A 24,013-nucleotide genomic window follows, 5' to 3' on the forward strand; every position below is an offset into this window, starting at 1 on the left:
CCTACTGGGGACCTGGCCTGAAGGCATGTGCCATGATTGGGAATCAAATGAGTGGCCCTTTGGTTTGTAGGCAGGCACTCAATCCACTGAACCACACTAGCCAGGGTGGAAAATCCTTATACTTTAAACCATTTGCACACCAACATAAATAACAAAATGTGAGCAATGTTTACATGAAAAGGACTTCAGATATAATAGTGAACATGCTTAAGAATGCATAAAGTCATTCCAAGGAAAACTTGAAAAAAAGTATTTTGGGGAATTTGAAGCATTTTAATGGATTAATGTCATTACTGACATTAGAACAATACAATTAAGTAAAAGTATAAAAATACTATAATGAAATATAGTATTTTTGAAAGGAATGTAATTTTTATATATTGTAATCCATATTCTAAAAAAAAGTTAAGCATTAAAGACTTTTTGTCAATATGTAGGTGTCGGTAGACACACTTCACCTCCCTGCACAGCCAAAAGAAGGATTACAACTAACATCAAAACAAAAAACACCCAGAACTGCCAGAAAATCGAACTGTATGGAAGTTTGACAACCAAGGATTTAAAGAAGCCACATTCATCCAGATGGATAGGAGGGCGGAGACATGCAGAGAGGTGGTGTGGCACAGAGAGGTGGAGGAGGCAGCAGTGGCAGAATGGGAAATCCCATATTCACATGTGGTGGATAAAAATAGGGAGTGATACCTTAAGAGTGAACGATCCCAGCCGCAGGCCAGACCGCACAGCCCTGGGTTCCAGCACTGAGAAGATAAAGTCCCATTACCTCTTGCTGTAAAAACCTGTGAGAATTGGGGCAGTGAAAGAAACTGCTAGTTTCTCAGGACAGTCCTTTTAAAGGGTCCCTGTGGGCTTGGCACGTATGCCAATCCACCCACTCTGGGAATCACCACCAAGACAACAGCTAGAAGGGTGCCAGTTGCATTCGGGAAGTAGGTGAAGTGATAAAGAATGGGGAGAATGCCAGGCAAACCTACAAAAGCCAGGAAGTGTCATTGTCTACTCTCCAACCTCTCCACACACAGAGAGAGAGCCACAGAGCAATGAAACAGGTTGCCCCACTCTGGTGAATACCTAAGGCTCTTCCCCATACAACTTAACAAGTGTGGTAAGGCAGGGAGTCAAACTAGCTCTACCTAATACACAGAAACAAACACAGGGAAGCTGCCAAATTGAGGAAACAATGAAATATGGCCTAAATAGAAGAACAGAGCAAAACCCCCAAAAAGAATGAAATGAAATGGAGATAGCCAACCTAGTTGGTGCAGAGTTCAAAACACTGGTGATTAGGATGCTCAGACAACTCACTGAGTATGGCAAAAACATAAGGGAATAAATGAAGTTTACACTAAGTGATATTAAGAAAAATCTGCAGGGAACCAAGAGTGAAGTGAAGGAAGACAGGATTCAAATCCACAGTTTGAAACATAACGAAGAAATAAACATTCAACTAGAACAGAAGGAACAAGAATTGAAAAATATGAAGAAAGTATAAGAAGACTCTGGGACATCTCCAAAAATGTCAACATCTGAATCATAGGGATGCCAGAAGGAGAAGAGGAAGAGCAAGAAATTGAAAACTTATTTGAAAAAATAGTGGAAGAAAATTTCTTTAATTTGGAGAAGGAAATAGACATACAAGTCCAGGAAACACAGAGAGTCTCAAACAAGATGGGCCCAAAGAAGACCACACCAAGACACATATATTAAAATGCCAAAGATTAAAGATAAAGAGAGAATCTTAAAAGCTGCAAGAGAAGAGCAGAGTTACCTACAAACAAGTTCCCATAAGACTGTCAGCTGATTTCTCAAAAGAAATTTTGCAGGCTAGAAGGGACCGGCAAGAAGTATTCGAAGTGATGGAAAGCAAGGACCTATAACCTAGATTGATCTATCCAGCAAAGCTATCATTTAGAATTGAAGGGCAGATGAAGTATTTCCCAGACAAGGTAAAACTAAAGGAGTTCATCATCAACAAGCCATTATTACATGAAATGTTAAAGGTACTTATTTAAGAAAAAGAAGATCAAATCTATGAACATTAAAATGACAACAAACTTACAACTATCAACAACTGAATGTAAAAAGCAAAAACAAACAAAAAATCTAAGCAAACAACCAGAACAGGAATCAAATCACAGACATGGCTATCATTTGGAGGGTTATCAGCTGGAAGGAGGAAGGCAGAGAATGGGGGGAAAGGTACAGGGATTAAGAAGCATAATTGGTAGGTATAAAATCGACTGGGGGATGTTAAGAATGGTATAGGAAATGGAGAAGCTGAAGAACTTACATCCATGGCCCATGGACATGAACTAAGGGGGGGTTGCTGGAGGGAAGAGGGGTACTGGGCAGAGGGAGACAAAGGGGAAAATTGGGACAACTGTAATAGCATAACCAACAAAATATACTTAAAAATTTAATATTGGGGCGGTAAGACTATTCTATATGATACTGTAATGGTGGATCCATGCCATTATGCATTTGACAAAACCCATGGAACTTTATAACACAAATAGTACATTTTAATGTATTAAAATATTTAAAAATCATTTAGAAGGTTGAGGTACCCTGGGAGAGAATACAGACTGTACTTAAAAATATATATAATTGTACCACAAATGTATGAAACAACATCACTGACGAGGGTAGTAGAATATGGTACTGACCTGAGTAACTTTGGAAAGAAATGGAGTCTGTAAAGGTAAAGTTAAAGGAAATGTACATAAATACTGTATTCAGATTGAGTTGTTTCTTATGGGACTATGGGGTAATAATTCTGAAACCATTACAGTTGACGGTTGAATACCTCGGGTGTTAGGGGTGTTTACTCCTCATATGGTCAAAAATCCATTTGTATCTTTTGACTCTCCAAAGAGCTTAACAATTAGTGGCCTAATGTTGACCAAAAGTTTTACTAGTAACATAAACAGTTGATTAAAATATATTTTGTACGTTATATGTAGTATATACTGTATTCTTACAATAAAATAAGCTAGAGAAAGGAAAATGTTATTAAAGGATAAGGAAGGGAAATTATATTTACAGTATTTATTGGAGAAATCCATGTATAGGAGGACACACATAGTTCAGCCAATATTGTTCAAGGGTTAACTATATATAGGTATACAAAAACTTAACAATTAAGTTAATTGGTGGTGCATGTTGGGAGCCAGATTTCTTACTGTTGGAGTTGGTGGTTATAGATGAGCAAGGAGAGGAGACTATGATCCATGTGCTAATGAATTAGAGTTGAATACATTATTATGAACATATATTTAGCTTAATATAAATACACTGTATGTATATTTAATGTGTGTGAATATAAATGGTTAGTATACATGTATCTTTGCTGTTTCAGCTCAGTGAGTGTAGAAGCAAAGACATTCTAGTAGTAAAAGTACTCCTCGTACTCAGATCTTGGTTTCTAATACCATTATACAAGAAAAGAAACTAAGTTTCTTTGTAGAAATAACTGATTCTGCCCTGGCTGGTGTAGCTCAGTGGATTGAGCGCGGGCTGCGAACTAAAATGTCGCAGGTTTGAATTCCCAGTCAGGGCACATGCCTGGGTTGCAGGCCATGACCCCCAGCAACCACACATTGATGTTTCTCTCTCTCTCTGTCTCCCTCCCTTCCCTCTCTAAAAATAAATAAATAAAATCTTTAAAAAAAAGAAATAACTGATTCTAGGACTGGAGCTGAGGATATATAGGATGAGACTGGAAGATCTTTTATTTATGGAAATTAAGAGCTAAAGATACAAAAGAGATGGAAGTATGTCAAGGAATATGAGGTCCAACTGAAACAGCTCCTAGTGGCCAAAGTTAGACTAATTTAAATATCAAAACAATGTAATATTAGCCTATAACCCCAAGTATAAAGTAGATATTCATAAGCCCATACTTATACAATTAATGGTGTAGTAATAAATAAATGGAAGATAAGAGACAAATCTCCCATTTTGAAGAATTCCAAATAATTTAGGTAGGCATTCCATCATCAAGGGGATGGAGTATAACTCCCCAGGGGAGTTATGGGATACAGATAGTGACTTTCTTCCAAAAAATACAGTGTTAAAAGAGGAAGGAAACCTAAGAAACACTACCTCAACCTGGTGAATGATAAGCCATGTAGCTTTGATAAGACATAATAATAATAGCAATTTACCTGGGTGATCTTCCTACCAAAAATCTCTAAGCCTAATTTAATTATCAGACAAATGAGGAAACATCAGCCAAATCCCCACTGATAAACAGTGTACAAAATACCTAACCAGTTCTCTTAGAAACTGTCAAAGTCATAAAAAAACTAAGAAAGTTTTAAAAATTGTCACTGCCTATAGGAAACTAAAGAGACATGGTGAATAAATGTAATGTGATATCCTGGATAGAATCTGAGAATATTAAAAGGACATTAGGTAACAATAAGGAAACTCTAATAATGTATTTAATTTAGGTAATAATAATGTATTAATATTTCTTATTATTGTGACAGAAGTACCATTCTAATATAAGATGTTAGTTAATACAAGAAAATGTCTGTGGGATGTGTGGGAACTCTATACTATCTTTACAATTTTTCTGTATATCTATAATTATTTTAAAAGAATGCAAAAGATGTTTAAATTGTTGCATTGAAGATACAAAAAATACCAGATTGACATTACATCAATAAAAATTGCAATGTCTGAGATGAAACATGTATTGAATGGGGTTAATGGCAGATTAAACATAGCAGAAGATGAATATATTTGAGGGCATAGCAATAGAAACTTCCAGAAGGAACTCATAAAAGTTATTTTTAAAAGTACACAAAATATTGGTCAACTATGGGAAATGTCAAGTGAGCCAATATATGTGTACTTAGAATCCTCAAAATGGAGAGAACACAAAAAATCTTTTTAAAATGGATGAAAATTTTCCAAATTTGATTACAATTATAACCACAAATACCCCAAAAGTTCAACGACAGTCAAGCACAAGAAACATGAAGGTAACTACACTAACACATATCAAAATTAATTACTCAAAATCAGCAGTGAAGAGAAAATCTTAGAAGCAACCAGGGGAGGCAAAAGATACTCTATGTATAAAGAATCAAATGAAGAATGACATCAGATTTCTCATCAAACAATGCAAACGAAAAGTCAGTGGAGCAACAACTTTAAAATATTGAAAGAAAAACCCTCATACATAATCTGAAATAATTTATCACCAGCAAACCTGAACCATGAGCGTATTAAAGAAGTTCTTCAGGCAGAAGAAAAAATCAAATTAACACAGCTAAAGATTGATCTAATGACCTGGACAACTAATTCAGGGGATTTTTCAAAATGATAGTACAAAAGAGTAAAGAAATGAAAAGCATGAGTGAAACATCTGACATGGAATACTTTGTTCCACACGCAGAGAAAGGAGCAGAGGAAACACTTAAAGAAATAAAAAATATATAGAAATTTATACATATGCACACATGTACACACTTATTTGACATATGTGAGTGAATTTTTATGTATATGCAGTTCTGAAAAGTCCCAACTCTAGGAGACATTCAGCATTTCCTTTCTGTGAAATGTTTACACATCCACTTAACAGAATCTTTTCAGAACCACAAAAATTTGTTTCCCCATCTGCTCCCAAATTAGGCCTTTAATAATTCATTTTGTAAATGACAGTCTTAAAATATTTTCATATTTTGCCACACAGAATCTTAACTTTTCAACTGAATCACTGCAACAGATTTATCACAATAGGATTTAAGAGCTTGGGTTTATAAAGTTTAAAAAAAATGTATAGTTAAGCCTCTGACACCTGTTATTTATTTATTTATTTATTTATTTATTTATTTATTTATTTCTCTATTTCTCTATTTCTCTATTTATTTATGTAAAGACCAGTATTCCATGGAATGGAGAAGACCAGGTGTTCTTTTGACTAGTGCTTGTAGTATCTTTGAAAGGTAACCATATTAGAGAGTATATGGAAAATATTTAATAATAGGCACTTAAGTCTAATCCAGTTATTTCAAGACATAATCTAACCTACCATTTTTCCTCTTGAATGATAAACACAGGACATTAAAGGACATTGAGAAAAGAAGGGATGGTTCTAATTTTGTAAGGCAGATACCTTTTCTAAAGGATACTCAAAAAGTTATCAGATCTCATATTTTAAAATTCTAGATATATACCTGCATTAATGTAGTGAGAAGGGCACAGAGCTGAGAGAAGAATCAAATTCTTGGTTTTGATCTGATCATATACTAGCAGTGTAATCTTGGATATATTACTTATGTGTTCTAAATCTAATTCCTCATTCACAAAATGGGATAGTAATATATACTGTACATCTATGATGGAGTTGCTTAGAGAATCGAATGACAGTACATGTGGAAAAGCACTGAAAAGTATTAGACATTAATTTAAACCTTAAAGTAATCTTAAAGTATATACAGTGATTTTCAACCTTTTCATCTCATGTAGACATAAACTAATTACTAACATTCTGCAGCACACCAAAAAATTTTATGTATTTTTTGCTAATCTGACAAAAATGGGTATGATTTTGATTCCTTTACACTGGAGAGCTATAGTTGTGTTGGCTGTTGTCATTTTTTTTTTTAATTTGACAACCTGAGGGAAAAGAGGTCAGTGACCCTGACTAAATAGTCAGGTATGGCATGTTTCAAGACTTCTTGTAGCACACCAGTGTAAAAATCACTGCTATATATTATTATTAGTTATATATTAATTAGTTCAAACACATTTATTTATATGTATATGGGGGTGGGGAGAGTAGGTTTACAGGTTTTCATATGGAAAACAATGCAATAACTAATAAATAATAATACAGGAATAAACAATGCATTTTGTGTACTCACAACTGTAAATTTACCTTTGCTGCATCCTGTATATCTAAGTAAATATGCAGTTCTGAAAAATCCTCAAAAACTATTCTACTTCTGCATACATTGTAGTGCAAAGGAACATAAAACAGACAAATACAATATATCAAATAGTGATAAGTGCTACAGAGGAAAATAGTTGGAAAACAACGAATCTGTGGAGAAGTAGGAAAATTGATATACAATTTTCAGTAAGATAATTAGAAAAGGCCTCATTGAGAAGGCTACAAAGATCTGAAAAGAGCAAGTGAATGAGCTCTATGTATATCTGACAGAAGTGTGTTTCAAAGTGAACAGCAAATGCAATAGTCCTGAAGCAGAACTATGGCTGAGTGCTAGAAGAATGGCAAGGTTGCCCATTTTGGCAAGAGTTGAAACTATAAGATTAGATCAGAAAGATAAAAGCCCCATATTACATAGAGCCCTCTGACTATTTTAAGGACTGTGTCTTTTATTTTAAAGAATTTGAGAAGAGACCTGATATAGACCGGATTATATCTAACAGAACACATGAGAAGGGAACAGAGGTGGAAGCACAACGTTAGCAATGATCCAGAAGGGAGATAATGCTGGCAACAAGGCATTATCAGTGGTGGCGGAGAGAAATGATCTGATTGTGGATGTTTCAAAATACTGACCTCAATACTTTTAACACTGACTCTCTGGGTGTCTCTATAGTGAGGTTTTTCTTATCATTAGTCCTTTATTGCTTCCTTAAAAAAAGTCTAACATAAGCACAGAGAATTGTACACTTAATAATCATATATTGGTGAAATTTTAAATTGATCATACCATATAACCAGAACCCAGATTTTAAAACAAAATATTGACAATGTATTAGGAGTCCCTTTCATATGCCCTTCCAATCATTACCATCTCTACTCCAGTAATCATTATAAGGACTTTATGAATTAGCCTTGGCTGGTGTGGCTCGGTGGATTGAGCGTCAGTCTATAAACCGAAGGGTTGCTGGTTCAATTCCCAATGCCTCTCATGCACCCCCCTATCAGAGACCTGGCCTGTAACTCAGGCATGTGCCCTGACTGGGAATTGAACTAACCACTCTTTGCTTCACAGGGGGTTGGTGCTCAGTCCACTAAGCCACACCAGCCAGGGCAAGTGGTTTATATATTTTTATTCCTGCATGGTATTTTATTGTATACATATTTCATAATTTATTTCTCAATTTTTGTCTTTTGGACATTTGAGTCATGTTCTTCTTTGAGTTAGTTGAATAGCACTGCTGTAAACATTCTTGTATATATTTTTTGTAGAATATACATTTGCATATCTGTTGGGTTCATACCTAAAAGTGGCATTGTTGTATCATACAGTACGTATATGTTTAGTTCATATGGATTCTAATGGTTTCCAAAATGATTGTACCAGTGCACACTCCTACTATCAATACATGAAAGTTCCAAATGTTTCACATCCCTGAGAGAATTTTATTTTTTATCCTTTTTATTTTAACCACTTTGATGAGTGTATAATGATATGGCATTAGTTTTCATTTCTCTGATGACTTATGAAGGAGAGCATCTTTGCATATGTTAATTGGCCTGTTGATATAAGAAACGTTCAAACCTGTAAGAATTTTTATGAGTTTATTTGAGCCAAACTGACAACAATTGCTGGGAAGCAAAATATCAACAGATTGAGGAAATTCTCCAGAGAATGTCAGTTTGGCACCCTATTTTATACATTAGAATCAAAGGAGGAGGAATAAATGGGTTACATGAAATCCATTGGTGATAGATTAGAGAGGAGGAAGAAAGCAAAGCAGGGAAATCTCTAGGATTGGATAAAATGTAAAATGAATAGACACACACTTCTTTTACATTGGTGGGTACAGGGTAGTTAACAGTTGACAATCAATATGATAACAATAACAATGAGGGGTTCTGTGGTCTCTACTGTGGTGGGAGATTGTGCCTTGAAGCTTCTGGAAAAAAAGAATTACCCTGACATTTCAAAGGCGTGTTATCTTAGATGCAGAAAGACAACAGACAGGCTCTGTTAAAGTAAAGATTGACCTTTGTCAAGGAAGATGGAGGCTTAGCACATGACTATCCACTGTGACTAGGTTTCATTTAGAGTGTTTTTTTTTAAATTTTATTTTAATCGTTGTTCAAGTACAGTTTTCTGTCTTTTACTCCCATCCCAGCTCACCCACCCATCCCTCCCCACCTCCCTCCCATTTCCACCCCCCCCCAGTTTTTGTCCATGTGTCCTTTATCTTGTTCCTGTATACCCTTTCCCTTTAGAGAGTTTTAATTGCACATCATCTTGTGTGGTTCCTTTTGCTCTCTGAGTTTGTAAGGCCACCATGTACACCTCCCCTGAGCTTCTCAGGTTTAGTGTGTGGCCCCTTTTTGTCCATAGGCCATTTGGTTATACTCCTTTGTGAAGTGTCTGTTCAAGTGTTAATTTTTCTCTTGGGTTGTTTGCTTTTCCTGTTGCTTTGTAGGATGTATTGACATATCTGGATACAAGTCCACTCTAGCGCATTTGAACTGCAAAAGTGTTTTCCACTCTGTTGCTTGACTTTGCATTCTTAAAGGTCTCTTCTGATAAACAGAAATTTATTTATTTTCTTTTTGCTTCACTCTTTTTGTGTCCATTTGAAGAAATTGTTATCTAATCCTATTTATACATCACAAATAATAAGAAAATCCATATGTAATTGATGTTCATGTATGACTAGTTGGACACAAGATTAATTTTTCTATATTAGTAATCAAATTTATTTGTTAAAATTTATATCTTCTTCACATTTTACTGCAGGTATCCATGTATATGTGGTTCCAATTCTAGACTTGCTAGGCTATTTTATTGTTCTATATGAAACAATGAAACAGCATACTCCCTTAATTTTTGTAGCATTTTTTATATTTTGGTGTTGTATATTATTATTATTTTTTAAAGATTTTATTTATTTTTAGAGAGGGAAGGGAGGGAGATAGAGAGAGTGAAACATCAATGTGCGGTTGCTGGGGGTCATGGCCTGCAACCCAGACATGTGCCCTGACTGGGAATCGAACCTGCAAAGCTTTGGTTTGCAGCCCACACTCAATCCACTGAGCTACGCCAGCCAGGGCTAATTTTTGTAGCATTATAATACTTTTTATATACAGTAATGTAAGTCCTCTAACTTTGTTTTTCTACTTTGATTACTTTGAATATTCTTGTCTATTTTTATTTTCATGTAGGTTTATAATCAAATTGTCCATTTCCACAAAAAATAAAACTAGGATTATTATTGGGATTCATCAACAAGATCAATTTGTGGGAAAAATATCATTACAATATTGTACCTTTCTATATATGAACATGATAAATTCTACTTATTTAGGCCTTTGATTTTTCACAAAAAATGTTTTCTAATTTTATCTTTACAGGCCTTAAATATATTTTATGATATTTCTGGTACTACTAAAAATGGTTTGGTTATTTTAAAGATTATTTTCTATTTGTAGTTGTTATATAAATAAATAGTATTATTTTTTGCATACTACAGCTTACTTTCATTTAAAAAAATTTTTTATTGATGTTCCAATACAGTTGTCTGCATTTTCCCATGACCACTTTCCCCCACGCTACCCATGTTCACCTCCCACTCTCAATCCCAACCCCCCTTGGCTCTGTCTATGGGTCCCTCATTCATGTTCATTTATGTCAATTTACCTTCTTTCCCACGTTATTTCCCTCTCCTCTCCCCTGTGGTTACTGTCATTGGTTTCAATGTCTCTGGGTATATTTTGTTTGCTTTTTTCTTTTTTGGTTAGGTTCCACTTATAAGTGAGCTCATATGGTATTTGTCTTTCACCACCTGGCTTATTTCACTTAGCATAATACTTTCTAGTTCGATCCATGCTGTTGCGAAGGGTAGGAGTTCCTTCTTTCTCTCTACTGCATAGTATTCCATTGGGTAAATGAACCACATTTTTTGATCCACTGATTTGCCTATGGTCACCCAGTAAACACAGTTTTAAAAACACCAACTCTAGCCCTGGCTGGCGTAGCTCAGTGGATTGAGCGCGGGCTGGGAACCAAAGTGTCCCAGGTTCGATTCCCAGCCAGGGTACATTCCTGGGTTGCAGGCCATAACCCCCAGCAACCGCACATTGATGTTTCTCTCTCTCTCTCTCTCTCTCTCTCTCTCTCCCTCCCTTCCCTCCCTTAAAATAAATAAATAAAATCTTAAAAAAATACCAACCCTGTATCAAGCAACTTTGCTCAATGAACTTATTAATACTAATTATAAATTATGTTGGATTGTTTACATATGCAAATCATGTAAAATTAATTCTTCAAATAAGGAAAGCTTTATTTCTTTTTGTCTTATTCTTATGCATTTTATTTTTTTCTTCTTGCTTAATAGCACTGATTAGTATCTCCAGTACAATGTTTAATAAAAGGGGTAATAATAAGCATCTGTGCAATACTCCTGTTTTTAGGAGAATTGAGTTTAGTTATCACTAAATTTAATGTTTACTGTAGCTTTATTATAGGATTTTTTTAGATTTAAGTAAGTTCTCTTTAATCCCAATCTTTTTTTTCACAGTAAAATATTTGTGAGGATTTATTGTAAAAGTAAGAAGACATATTTAGAAAAGCAAACTCATTTAGATTTCTCACCAGGAAAGATTTGGGGAAGGGAGAGCACTTTACACACGTACATGCATGTGTGTAAGATAATTTAATAAAAAATATGTTGAAAATTTTTACAAAATTGAAGATAAAGGCCATGAACTTCAACATTTTTTGAGCATTAAAAATTGTTCACATTTGCTGTAATATTTTTCTTTTTTTATTGTTGTTCAAGTACAGTTGTCTCTGATTTCCCCCACCACTCTCCCCTGCCCCACCCACCCCCACCTTCCACACAAAATCCTTACCCCCTTTGGTTTTGTCCATGGGCCCTTTATACATGTTCCTTGATGACCCTTCCCCATCTTTCTCCTGTAATCCCCCTCCCCCTTCACTCTGGTCACTGTCAGTTTATTTATTTCAGTGTCTCTGGTTACATTTTGCATGCTTGTTTGTTTTGTTGATTAGGTTCCACTTATAGGTGAGATCATATGGTATTTGTCTTTCACTGCCTGGCTTATTTCACTCAGCATAATGCTCTCCAGATCCATCCATGCTGTCACAAATGGTAGGAGGTCCTTATTTCTTCCTGCTGTGCAGTTTTTTGATCCGTTCATTTACTGTTGGGCACTTAGGCTTCTTCTAGCACTTGACTATTGTAAATTGTGCTGGTATGAACATTGGGGTGCATAGGTTCTTTTGAATTGCTGTTTAAAGGTTCTTGAGGTGTAGTCCCAGCAGTAGAAGGGCAGGAAAATCTCAGATATTCCACACATCAATATTTTCATGGATATATCCCCTAGAGCAAGGGGCATAAAGGAAAGAATAAACAAACGAGACTTCATCAAATTAAAAAGCTTTAGCACATCTAAAGAAAACATTGGCAAAATGAAAAGGGAATAAACCACATGGGAAAATATATTTGTCAATGGTACCTCATACAAGGGTTTTATCTCCAAAATATATAAAGAACTCAAAAGTTTCAATGCCAAGAAGACAAACAATCCAATTTTAAAAAGGGCAAAAGACCAGAACAATTATCCAAGGAGGACATACACAGTGCCCAGAAACATATGAAAACATGCTCAGTATCACTAGCCATCAGAGAGACACACATTAAAACCACAATGAGATACCACTTCACACCAGTCAGAATGGCCATCATAAACAAATCAACAAACAACAAGTGCTGATGAGCGTGTGGAGAAAAGGAAACTTAGTACACTGTTGGTGGGAATGCAGACTGGTGTGGCCACTGTGGAAAACAGTATGGATTTTCCTAAAAAAAGTAAAAATGAAACTACTTCTTGATAATTTTATCAGGAGTAAGGGTCTAAGTTTATCAGTTTTATTATATTTCAATTGAGATTATCATAGTGTATTTTCTCCTTTTTACATTAAAATAAGAATGTATGATTATTGATTTTTTATTCAATGATTATTAATTTTTGAATTTTTTTTAAAGATTTTTATTTTTTATTTATTTTTAGAGAGGGAAGGGAAGGAGATAGAGAGAGAGAGAGAGAGAGAGAGAGAGAGAGAGAGAGAGACATCAATGTGCGGTTGCTGGGGCTTCTGGCCTGCAACCCAGGAATGTACCCTGCCTGGGAATCGAACCTGGGACACTTTGGTTCCCAGCCCACGCTCAATCCACTGAGCTATGCCAGCCAGGGCTTAATTTTTGAATTTTAAATGAATCATGTACACCTGGGACAAACCTCCTTGGTTTTGATATATTATGTTTTTCATACATCAAAATTCAATTTGCCGATATTTTGTTTAGAATTTTTGCATTAATGGATAAAAGAATGATTCAAATATGTGGTCTGTAGGAAATACATTTTAAAGACACAAATTATTTGAATGTATAAAGATGTAAAGATATTTACTATGCAAAGGATATGCAAAAAAGAGCTGAAGTAGATAGATATACTAATACAAGATACAATACACTTGAAGGCAAAAAATGCAATTTTATAATGATAAGAATAGTTGTTTTCTACAAAATATAACAATTATAAACATAAATTTACCTAACAACCTAAATCCAAAATTTAAGAATTAGAATCTGAAAAAAATTAAGAGAGAAATAGACAATTCAGTAATAACAGTAGGGCACATAAATACCTCCCTTTGCTAAATAGATGACATGGCTTAAAACAAGGAAATATGAGACACGAACAACACTAGAAACAAAGTAGAGCTACCCGACATGTATAAAACACAATTTAATAGCAGCAGAATAAACATTCTTCTGAAATGAAGATGGAATATTCTCTATGATAAATGATATTTTAAGACAAAAAAGCCCAATAAATTTAAAATGATTTAAATCATATGATATATATTCTTTGACTGAAATAGAATATTGACTTTACAGAAATAAAAAGGACTGTAAGAGAATATGATACACAATTATATGTCAAAAAATCAGTTAACTAGATAAAACAGACAAATGTGTAGAAGGGCAGAAACTACTGAAAGGAACTCAAAAAGAAAACATGACAGGAAAAGATTAAGAGGATCAGATAATTAGTTCAGGGGTATTGGGAGTAAGTGGTGATGGGTACAGGCTTTGTGTTTGTTTTTGGGGGTTTTCTGAAGTTATAAAAATCTAATCTTAGATTATGGTGATGGCAGCAAATCTCTGTGAATATACTGACATCCTGAACTGTCCACTTTAAATAGTGAATTTTATGGTATGTGATTTGTATCTCAATAAAGAGTATTTAATAAGAAACCCCAGCAAAAGTAAAAAGTTGGAGTGAAATAAGAAATTCAGTTACAGTATATATATTTATTCATTTCCTTTATGTTCTTATACTAATGTAAACACTGTTCTTTTATTTTCAACTTTTAGAATAATCTGTAGACAAAGTCTGGACAATTTACATTCTATGATTGAAAATTATGTAAATGTTCTTAACATTTACAGTGAAAAAGTATAGGTATACATAACAAATGTGAGGTAATGGAAAGGAGTAAGAGAACTCAATTGGAAATACAACTACTAATGTTCTTATCTCACAAAGTGCAAATTGAAAGACCTGTTCATATGTGATGGAAGAAGACAGTAGGGTATATTATTTATAAAAACAATAAATACAGGTACTAAAATAAAGATGTAATTTTATTTTCATGGTATTTCCTTGGTCGAGTATAAGTAAACTTATTTCTAATCTTTTATATCAGGAAGTCAAAAGATTGATCAGTCAAGATTCAGCAGTATAAGCATATTACTTAGAGACAGAAGTGAGGACCAGAAGAGGGAGTTAAAATATTAGGAATGGTTCCCTTGGGGGAAGTGTAGAGCCTAGGATTGTTTTCATTATAAGTCCTCTGTTATTTGATTAAAACATACTAGTTGGTTCAACAACATATTTTTAGTATATAAGTTTGAAAATTTCTATTAAAAGAGAAGCCAACAGTGGTTATTGAAATTTTATTATTATGTTTTCTGTGGAAGTAGGGTTCTTGCAGTGTCTAAAGGAAAAGAACTTCCTGAGACCTGCATGGGAGGATGGAGCCCTGTGGTATGGTTTATGGATGATGTACAATTAAGGGGGTTCCCCTCCTGACCTTCAAATGTGCCATCTCCATCTATTTCACCATGGAAAATGTCCAATCTTGTCTTCAGTAGGGCCAGGATGAAGACCACTGCCCAGAGTCTATGCTTCAGATTAAAATACAGTCTAGCATCCAGCTAGCTTAGGGTGTATTTCCAGCTGAAGTCTTTGCTGTGCTTTGGTATTCAGGCTCCCTGCTGGAGGCCATGGGCCATGTGGCTGCTAGGGCCACATGACCATGTAAAGAATAGGTACATGCACTGTGCAGTACGGGTTGAGAGAAAGAGAGAGATAGAGAGAAACTTCTCTATTTTCCAGGGGTTATATTAGCTTGGGTGTGGACCAGGTGCTTTCTCAAAATGACCCATCTACTTCCTAAACTTTTGTGGGTTTTGGATAGGGTCCACCACCCAGTTGGACTGGCAGGCTTCTATTGTCCAGCACCACTCCCTGTGCACCCCAAAAATCAGGTACCAGGGGGAGGAAGGGAGGGATATTAATCCCCTTGGTAGAGCATGATGCTGTAATCCCGTGGGGGGTGAAGCTGTAGTTTCCTGGTGAGGCAAACAGGCTCATTCTTCCCATGTTATTAAGCTCAGTGCCTAAATCCCTTTTGTTCCCCATCTCAATATCTAGCTAAACACAAACAGTAACAATTACAAATAAAATCAAGTACTGAAAATACTCTCCCTAAAGAAGTTCCAGAAAGTATGTACTGTAGTACTATCCCCATAAATGGTAATAAATGTATTTCATGTTTTTTCCTGCTGAGATAGAAAAATGTGAGTCTTTAGAAGGGAATGAAAATTCTTCTAAGACTGACAAAAAGGACCTTGATTGACATCCCTTAAACTCTGGACAAATTGAGTATCAGTATCCACAGCTGCTCAGAGGCTTGAATTTATTCCTGAAAACCAGGAGACAATTGATGGGACAGAAAGGCAGTTAATTTGAAAAGCATAAAAGGAACTGACTCTTTGCAATGGCTATGGTTGACCTGTGAAATTCTCCGCCATCCCTATGTTACAAAGAAGAGTCATTTGCAGCTGACTTAAAACTGAATACTGAATTTTCACAGTCATGCAAACTAAGGAAATAGGAGGAAGGAAAGTAAGCCTTTAAAGGAAATGCACCACCACATAAGCTTCTTTAAAAATTGCTATTAGAAAGTTATACGAAATGATTTTAATATTGGATATAGAAACCTTTAAATTTTATTCCAAAAACTAATAGATTATAAGTGCTCTGTTTCCCCTCCCTCAGATTTAGCCACAATGTGTAGAAAGACACCAAAAAGATACACAGAGAAACTAAATATTCTCCATTCACTAACAACTGTGCCTGGTAAATACAGGAAATATCAGCACATGGGAAGGTTATGTGCACCTTATTAGACTATATGTTAAGGTAGCTCCTATGGACCTATGTCCTTTTACAGGTTCTTAGGTCTTCAAGGATTTACAGCAATGTACACCGAAGACCCTCAAGCTAGATCTGGGAGGGCTATGGTGCCCTCTGAATATGAAGTGTTGGAGGCACAGGCTGTTCTGTGCTGAAACAGGTCAGTGATTGATTAGGATGTGATCTCTACACTCAAAACCTAGGTGCTCTGGGTGAGAGGGAATCTATTGTCAGGTTTCGTAGATACTGTGCCCATCAGAGAAAAAAAATTCTCCTGAAGCACATATCCTCGCATTTCTTACAGTAAATTTAACTCCATTATAAACTTCCAGGACTGCCATCATAAATGTGTTTTTGCAATTGACTGAAACATTGTTATGTGGTGCATGACTGTATGCAACAGTATCATTTCACTCATAATTACATGCGGTCTGTCCAGAAAAAGTCCAGCCATTGTTAATATAATGAGAATGGTTTGGGTGACATTGATGTAACTCGGCAGCCAAGGGGAGCAGACTGGAATATGCATGTGTGAACAATGACAACTTTGCTGTACTAGTCAGTGGGGGCAATTGAGTGAGCATGTGTACTGTGTGGCTGTCACATTCAAAATGACTGAGCAAGTGGAGCAATGAATTTGCATTCAATTGTGCATTAAACTTGACCGTTCTTCTGCTGAAACTATTGGGATGATTCATGAGGCTGCAGCTATGGCCAACTGGTGATTGTCAGCTTCATAATGAAGGGGAGAGATTTCAGACCATCAATTAGATTCAGGAAAATACAAGGAGGCAGCTGATGAAGAATGGAACTGGGTAAGGTCCCAAGGTCCCTACTTTGAAGGGGACTGAGACATCATTGTCCTATGTACAATGTTTCTTATATCTTGCATCTTCTTCAATTAATGTCTATTTTTCACATTACATGGCTGGATACCTTCTGGGCAGACCTCAGTGTATGCCCAAGATAGCATGCAAAACATATGTTAGCTTTGAAGACATGTGCTAACATAAAAATGTATACAACAATGTTTATAACAGAATTATTCATATTGGTCAAAAAGTGAAAACAACCCAACTATCTATCAATTGATGAATGGATAAATATAATGTGATGTATCCACACAATGGATTATTATTCAGCTATAAAATTAAATAAAGTACTAATGCTATAACATGGATGAATCTCTAAAATATGGAAAGTGGAAGAAACCAGTCAAGAAAGACTACCTATCATATGATTCCTTTGATATGAAATGTACAGAATAGGCAAATCCATAGAGACAGAACGCAGATTAGTATGTACTTGCCAGGAGCTGGGAGCAGAGGGTATGGGGAGTGCCTATAATTGGTATGGGGTTTCTGTATGAGTGATAAAAATGTTCTAAATTTAGGTACTGACAAGGTTACACATCTGTAAATGTACCAAAAACCATTAAATAGTACACTGAAATGGTGAGCTTTGTGTTATATAAATTATATTGCAATAAAGACATTAGAAAACAATAAAGTGAATATTCAATGCATTTTTTCAACATACAGATAAGTAGGCATTAGTAAAAGTATGGAAGGAGCTATGTATTTTAAGGCTAATATCTAAACAAATTAACAATGTAGTTTCAACCAGATCAAACTCTCAGGGCTAAGATAATTTTATGAATTACTAGTGTGTTACCAAATTATACTAAGAAAGAATTTGTTTATGTGCAGGATATATTCACTGGCAATAAATGATACAAAGTAGGAATAGCTGTTTGAAAAACAAATTGCAGCATTATTCATTTATAAATACATACCTTCACATACATGCAAACACATTCTACTCCACAATTAGAATTCAACAGATTTTACAATATATCCATTATACCATTCAGGGGATAATTGAGGGATGTAACACATACCATATGATTACTCAGAGCCATCCAAAACATTAATTACAGCTTTAGTAATATGTTTTTGACATGCCAACCTCAAATAAACAGTTATTACAAAGATAATGTAGAAATATACAAGGGGGACCCCACAAAACTGGAATTTATTTATAGAAAAATTGTGATTTGCCATGGCTGGTGTGGCTTAGTGGATTGAGTGCTGGCCTGCAAATCAAAGGGTTACCGGTTTGATTCCCAGTCAGGGCACATGCCTGGGTTGCGGGCCAGGTCCCCAGCTGGGAATGTGTGAGGGGCAACCACACATTGATGTTTCTCTCCCTCTTTTTCCCTTCCCTTCCCCTCTCTCTAAAAATAAATAAATAAAATCTTTTAAAGAGTTGTGCATTTATTCTTACATGTTAAACTTTGGTCACCTTCAAAGTACTCTCCATTTGATGCACTACACCTATTGAGACTTTTTTCTACTGCTCAAAACAGTTTTTGATCTTGTAGATTTTGATGCTATTTTTTGCTCCTGCTGTTTTTTGTTTCACCTCTTCCACATCAGCAAAACATTTCCATTTCAGGAATTTTTCATCTGGGAAACAAAAGAAAGTTGCCTCAGGCAAGATTGGGTGAAAAGGGAAGGTGGGGCATGGGGGTCATGCTGTTTGTGGCCAAAAACTGTTGAACACTCAATGTGGTGTGGGCAGGTGTGTTCATAAATCATCCATCATGAGATGGGCAAACACATCGAATTTTCAAAAAAAATTCATTGAAGCTGAATGCAGCCTCTCACAACACAACCAGCTGGTGCACTGATACAGATGGGTTCGTAGAACACTCACCCAGTTGGGAAAGCCTGTACTATCAGGGCCTGCCATCCAGAAGATAATTCCAGCTTTTGGGGGGGTCCCCCTTCCTAGAACTCGGATCAAAAATACTGTTAAATGATTCAGTGGATCAGATAATTACTGAGGTGGATTTATGTGAAACATTAAGAACATATTGAAAGCTGATTCACAATAAAATTTCATTAGAGAAAAAAAACCTCATATGGTAAACAAGTAAAATGTGTTATACATTGTTACTACTTTTAATTCACTGCCTCAGGTCTGAAATCTTCATTTTATTATCAGATTACAGCTGAACATCGAAAGCTCTGTTTATAAAAATGCCAATTTCTGTTATTTGTAAACTATCGATATTCTTCATTGCATTCTGCCCTAGTCATATGTCCATATCTAATCCTGCACTTTCTCTATTCCACCCCAGGAATAAACCATTTCAACAAGGAGCCATAGCCTTTTTTTTTTTTTATCAGAAATAGTATTTTGAAACGAAGTTCTGGGGACCAGGTGTGCACATTGTTACTGGTGTCATTGTATTTGGGCCTTCACTGGAGCAAGCTAGGCAATATGCTAATGACAACAACAATAAAGAAAATCATAAATTCTTAAGGATATGCTCAATTAAAATTAAACTTTAAATCAATTTTTCTTAAATTGTTTTGGTTTAATGTATGTCTTTTCTCTTTGGTTCTTAAGAAAGGTTAGCACATAAACATTATTTTATTTGATTTACCCTACAATATACATACAAGCTTCAAAATTACAATGCCAATATTGCTGCTAAGAGTAAAATTACTAAGAGGATTTTTAATTTTCCTTGCTTTTTAAATTCTTTAAAACAATTAATTTACTTATTCCTAGAGAGGGGAAGGGAGGGAGAAAGAGAGTGAGAGAAACATCAATGTGTGGCTGCCTCCCACGTGGCCCCCACTGGAGACCTGACCTGCCACCCAGGCATGTGCTCTGACTATGAATCAAACCAGAGACCCTTTGGTTCACAGGCTCACACTTAATCCACTGAGCCACACCAGCCAGGGCCTTTTTCTTTGCCTCTAAAATATATTCTACTAAAGATGTACAGTCTGAAGCCTATGTTCAAAAGTCAATTAAAGTTATTTTTGTGTGTAGTTATTCTACCAATTTTACATGCAGTTATGTTTGCTTATTTTGGCTTATATTCAATTTTAGATTTCACTGTTTCCCTTTACGTTTTTTTAAATCCTCACCTGGGGACATTTGTTATTTTTTCATTGCTTTTAGAGAAAGAGAAAGGGAGAGGGAGAGGGAAAGTGAGAGGGACATCAATGTGAGAAACATCAACTGGTTGCCTCCATACATGCCCCAACTAGAGATTGAACCTGAGACCTGGGTATGTTTCCTGACCAGGAATCAAACCTGCAACGTTTCGGTTTATGGGACAATGCTCCAACCAGCTAAGCCACACAAGCCAGGACTGTTTCCCTTTTCATTTAATTATATTTTTGAATATATAACATATGTATATGGTTCAAAAATTAAAAATACATGACTATGTGCATTTATAGTCTTACTTCTATATATACTGTATAAACTCCATTCCTCTATCTGAAGTGTAAGAAGGATCATCTATGGGTGACTAAAAAAGATTCAGGTATAATTTCTAAGTATGCTGAGTCACCATAGTCAGATATATAGGAAGCATCAATGAATAAATTAATGTAGAAGGGAAGAATCATATATTTCAAAATAGGCTGGAAGAAATCAGGAGATCATACAAAATTAAGGGGGATCAAGTAGATAAACATGATCCACTTTTCACTGTACAAAGTCCAATTGATATAAAGATTAAAATGGATTTTATGTTCTGTACTAGCTGTTCTAAGTGATTTATTTCTTAATGTTTCATAGTAGAAATGTATAAGCAAACACACATGTGACCTCATGATAATAAAGAAAAGGCTATTCATGTTCTGTCTGTTGCTTTTGAGTATAAATAGGTCTGGGCCCACAAATGTTGTTTGTTGCTAGAGAAATCTGAGATTCATGTGAAAATTATTCTGTATGAGGCATAGGAGGGACTATATTTAAATGAATAGTAATTTTCTTTATAATAAGTACTGTATGTAAATAATAACAAATACTGACAATATGAAATAAGAAAAATGAAAATGTTTTGTGATGTTGAAATATATGATCTAAAGTACAAGACAATGACAATGCAGAGGTGAGAGAGGCAAAAAGGACCATAAATTGTTGAAAAGTGGTGAAAAACTAATATATATTATACTCCAATAACTCAAAAATACTGGTTATTTTTAGGGTAAATACCAAAACAATAGTAAAAGAATGTATAAATACAAAGCTAATAAAAATGTTGACACAAAAATAGACAGAAAAAAAATTAAAAAGAGAAATAGTCAAGGTAATGCAAATAGAACATAAAGACTAAGATGATGGTTAAATCTAATTATTCTAGTAAGTACATTAAAAATTGAATAAAGAGTATGGTGATATGGAAATATCAGAAGGAACACTTTGTAAATGATATGATTGTTTAACAGCTGTGCTATACACCTGAAGCTAATGTGGAATAATATTTAATGTAAACTGTAATTGAAAAATAAAATTTAAAAATGAGTCAATATTCCAATTATCAAAGAAAAATTGTCTGAGTGAATTTTCAAAAGGAAAGAAAAAACCCTCAGTGCTACTTGTAAGAGACACTCTATAAATATAAATACACAGTAAGAGGGTGCAACATGATATACTATGCAAGCATTAACCAAAAGAAAGATGAGGTTCTATTTTATGAATATCAGACAAACTAGATGTTAAAGTCAGAAACATTTTTAAAATTTTTCAATGACAGTGAACATTCAGTATTATTTATATATGTGTCAGGTTTATAGCATAGAGATTAAACATTTATATAATTTACTAAGTGATTGCCCCAATATTTCTAGTACCTGCATGGGAATATACATATTTAATACAATAGTATATTTTATAATAATAAAAAAGCCAACCTATCCAGAAGGTATAAAAATATATTTTTATTTACCTAATAGCATATTATCAAAATATATAATTTATGAATGGAGAGAAGTAAAATGAGAGATAAACAAGTTAGTAATCACAATAGGAGACTTTAACACATATGTCTCTAATTGATAGAAAAATATACAAAGGCAATATAAATGTTGAGGATTTGAATAACATTTTAACAAATTTAACTTAATTGCTATATATATTGAAAGTGGAGATAAACAATAAAAGAATACACATTATATTCCAGGTACATGAGTATAGGCCATAAAGCATATGCCAACACCTTTAAAAGACTGAAATAATAAATATTGTATATTCTTTTTCCTTAGAGAATTAAACTACAAATGAATAACAAATAATAACTATAAAAACGTCATGTCTGGGGCAATGTCTGCACCAGGGCTCAGGGTCAGGTGGCTGTGCCATCTTGTGCCTGGAGTGGGGGCAGGATTGGGTGAGGGGGTGCAGGGGACTATTGGAATGGCCTGGAGTCTGAGGAACTGCTGCTGGAGCTCAAGCCAGAGCCCAAGCAGGAGCCTGAGCCTGAAGAGGAGCTGCCTTGGCCCTGCACCCCAGTGGGAACTTTGGGCCCTGGGCCTGGCTCAGGAGTCCCTGTCAGCCAGGAAGTGGAGGAGGAGTTGGGACTGGTCCAGGGTGATCTGGGGGATGGTGCCATTGAAGACCCAGAGCTGGAAGTGATCAAAACTCAACTCAGGGAGATGGAGGAAGAAGCGGAGAAGCTAAAGGAGCCATGGAACAAAGTAGAGAAGCAGATGAATATGAGTCCACCTCCAGGCAATGCTGGCCCAGTGATCATCTCTATTGAGAAGATGGAGGCTGATGCCTGCTCCATCTATGTTGGCAATGTGGACTATGGTGCAACAGCAGAGGAGCTGGAAGCACACTTTCATGGCTGTGGTTCAGTTAACTATGTTACCATACTCTGTGACAAATTTAGTGGCCATCCCAAAAGGTTTGCATATATAGTTCTCAGACAGAGTCAGGGAGGACTTCCCTGGCCTCAGATGAGTCCCTGTTTAGAGGGAGACAAATCAAGGTGACCTCAAAGCAAACCAACAGACCAGGCATCAGCACAACACACCGAGGTTTCCCATGAGCCGGATACTGTGCACGGACCACTAAGTACAGCAGTTCCCGATCTCAATCTACAGTGGTTTTAACACTAAGCCATAGGTTGCATCTACAGGGGCTGGGCTAGAGAGACTTCATGGTATTCTCCTTAATAAAACAATGTGTATAAAGAGGAGATAGAAGGAAAAATAGGAAAGAAGGAAAAATAATTACAAAAAAAACCCCAGAAGATGACCTTGATGGAAAAATATTTTAAAAAAGATATACTGTGGAAGGGGTGAGAATATCATAACTAACTGCTGAGGAAGGACCTGCTTTGGGGGGTAGGAGAAGGCTCAGGGAGTGGGGTAGGGGGCTGCTCATTCACTCTGGAGATTCGCCATGGACTCAACTGTGCAAGCTGCTCCCGGTTTCCTTGTCTCACTTCACCCCCTCGGGGGCTGTTCAAGGATAAGTAGGCATGGATGGAAGGAGGGTTTTTGTTTTTTTGTACCCAGGGCTCTGGAAGGACACAAGTTGTTCTGCTTGTTACTTTCCCTCCTGTTACTTCTCCTTCACTTTCACAGTGCCCTCCTGCCTGCTCTTGTCCTGCCAGGTCAACCACCCAGTCCATCCCTCTTTTCTGGCTCCTTGTTCCTCCAGATTGCCTGCTGATCTATTTTGCTTCCTTCTGTGTGTCTTTTTCTGTTTTGA

General features: G+C 35.8%; 1 pseudogene; it reads left to right on the forward strand.

The window, feature by feature from the left end:
• LOC114505224 overlaps positions 1–23,501 on the forward strand; it is a 41,568-nt pseudogene extending 18,067 nt beyond the window's left edge.
• The last annotated feature ends 512 nt before the right edge of the window (positions 23,502–24,013 follow it).

This window comes from Phyllostomus discolor, chromosome X (genome assembly GCF_004126475.2).
Source record: "Phyllostomus discolor isolate MPI-MPIP mPhyDis1 chromosome X, mPhyDis1.pri.v3, whole genome shotgun sequence".
Lineage (NCBI taxonomy): Eukaryota > Metazoa > Chordata > Mammalia > Chiroptera > Phyllostomidae > Phyllostomus > Phyllostomus discolor.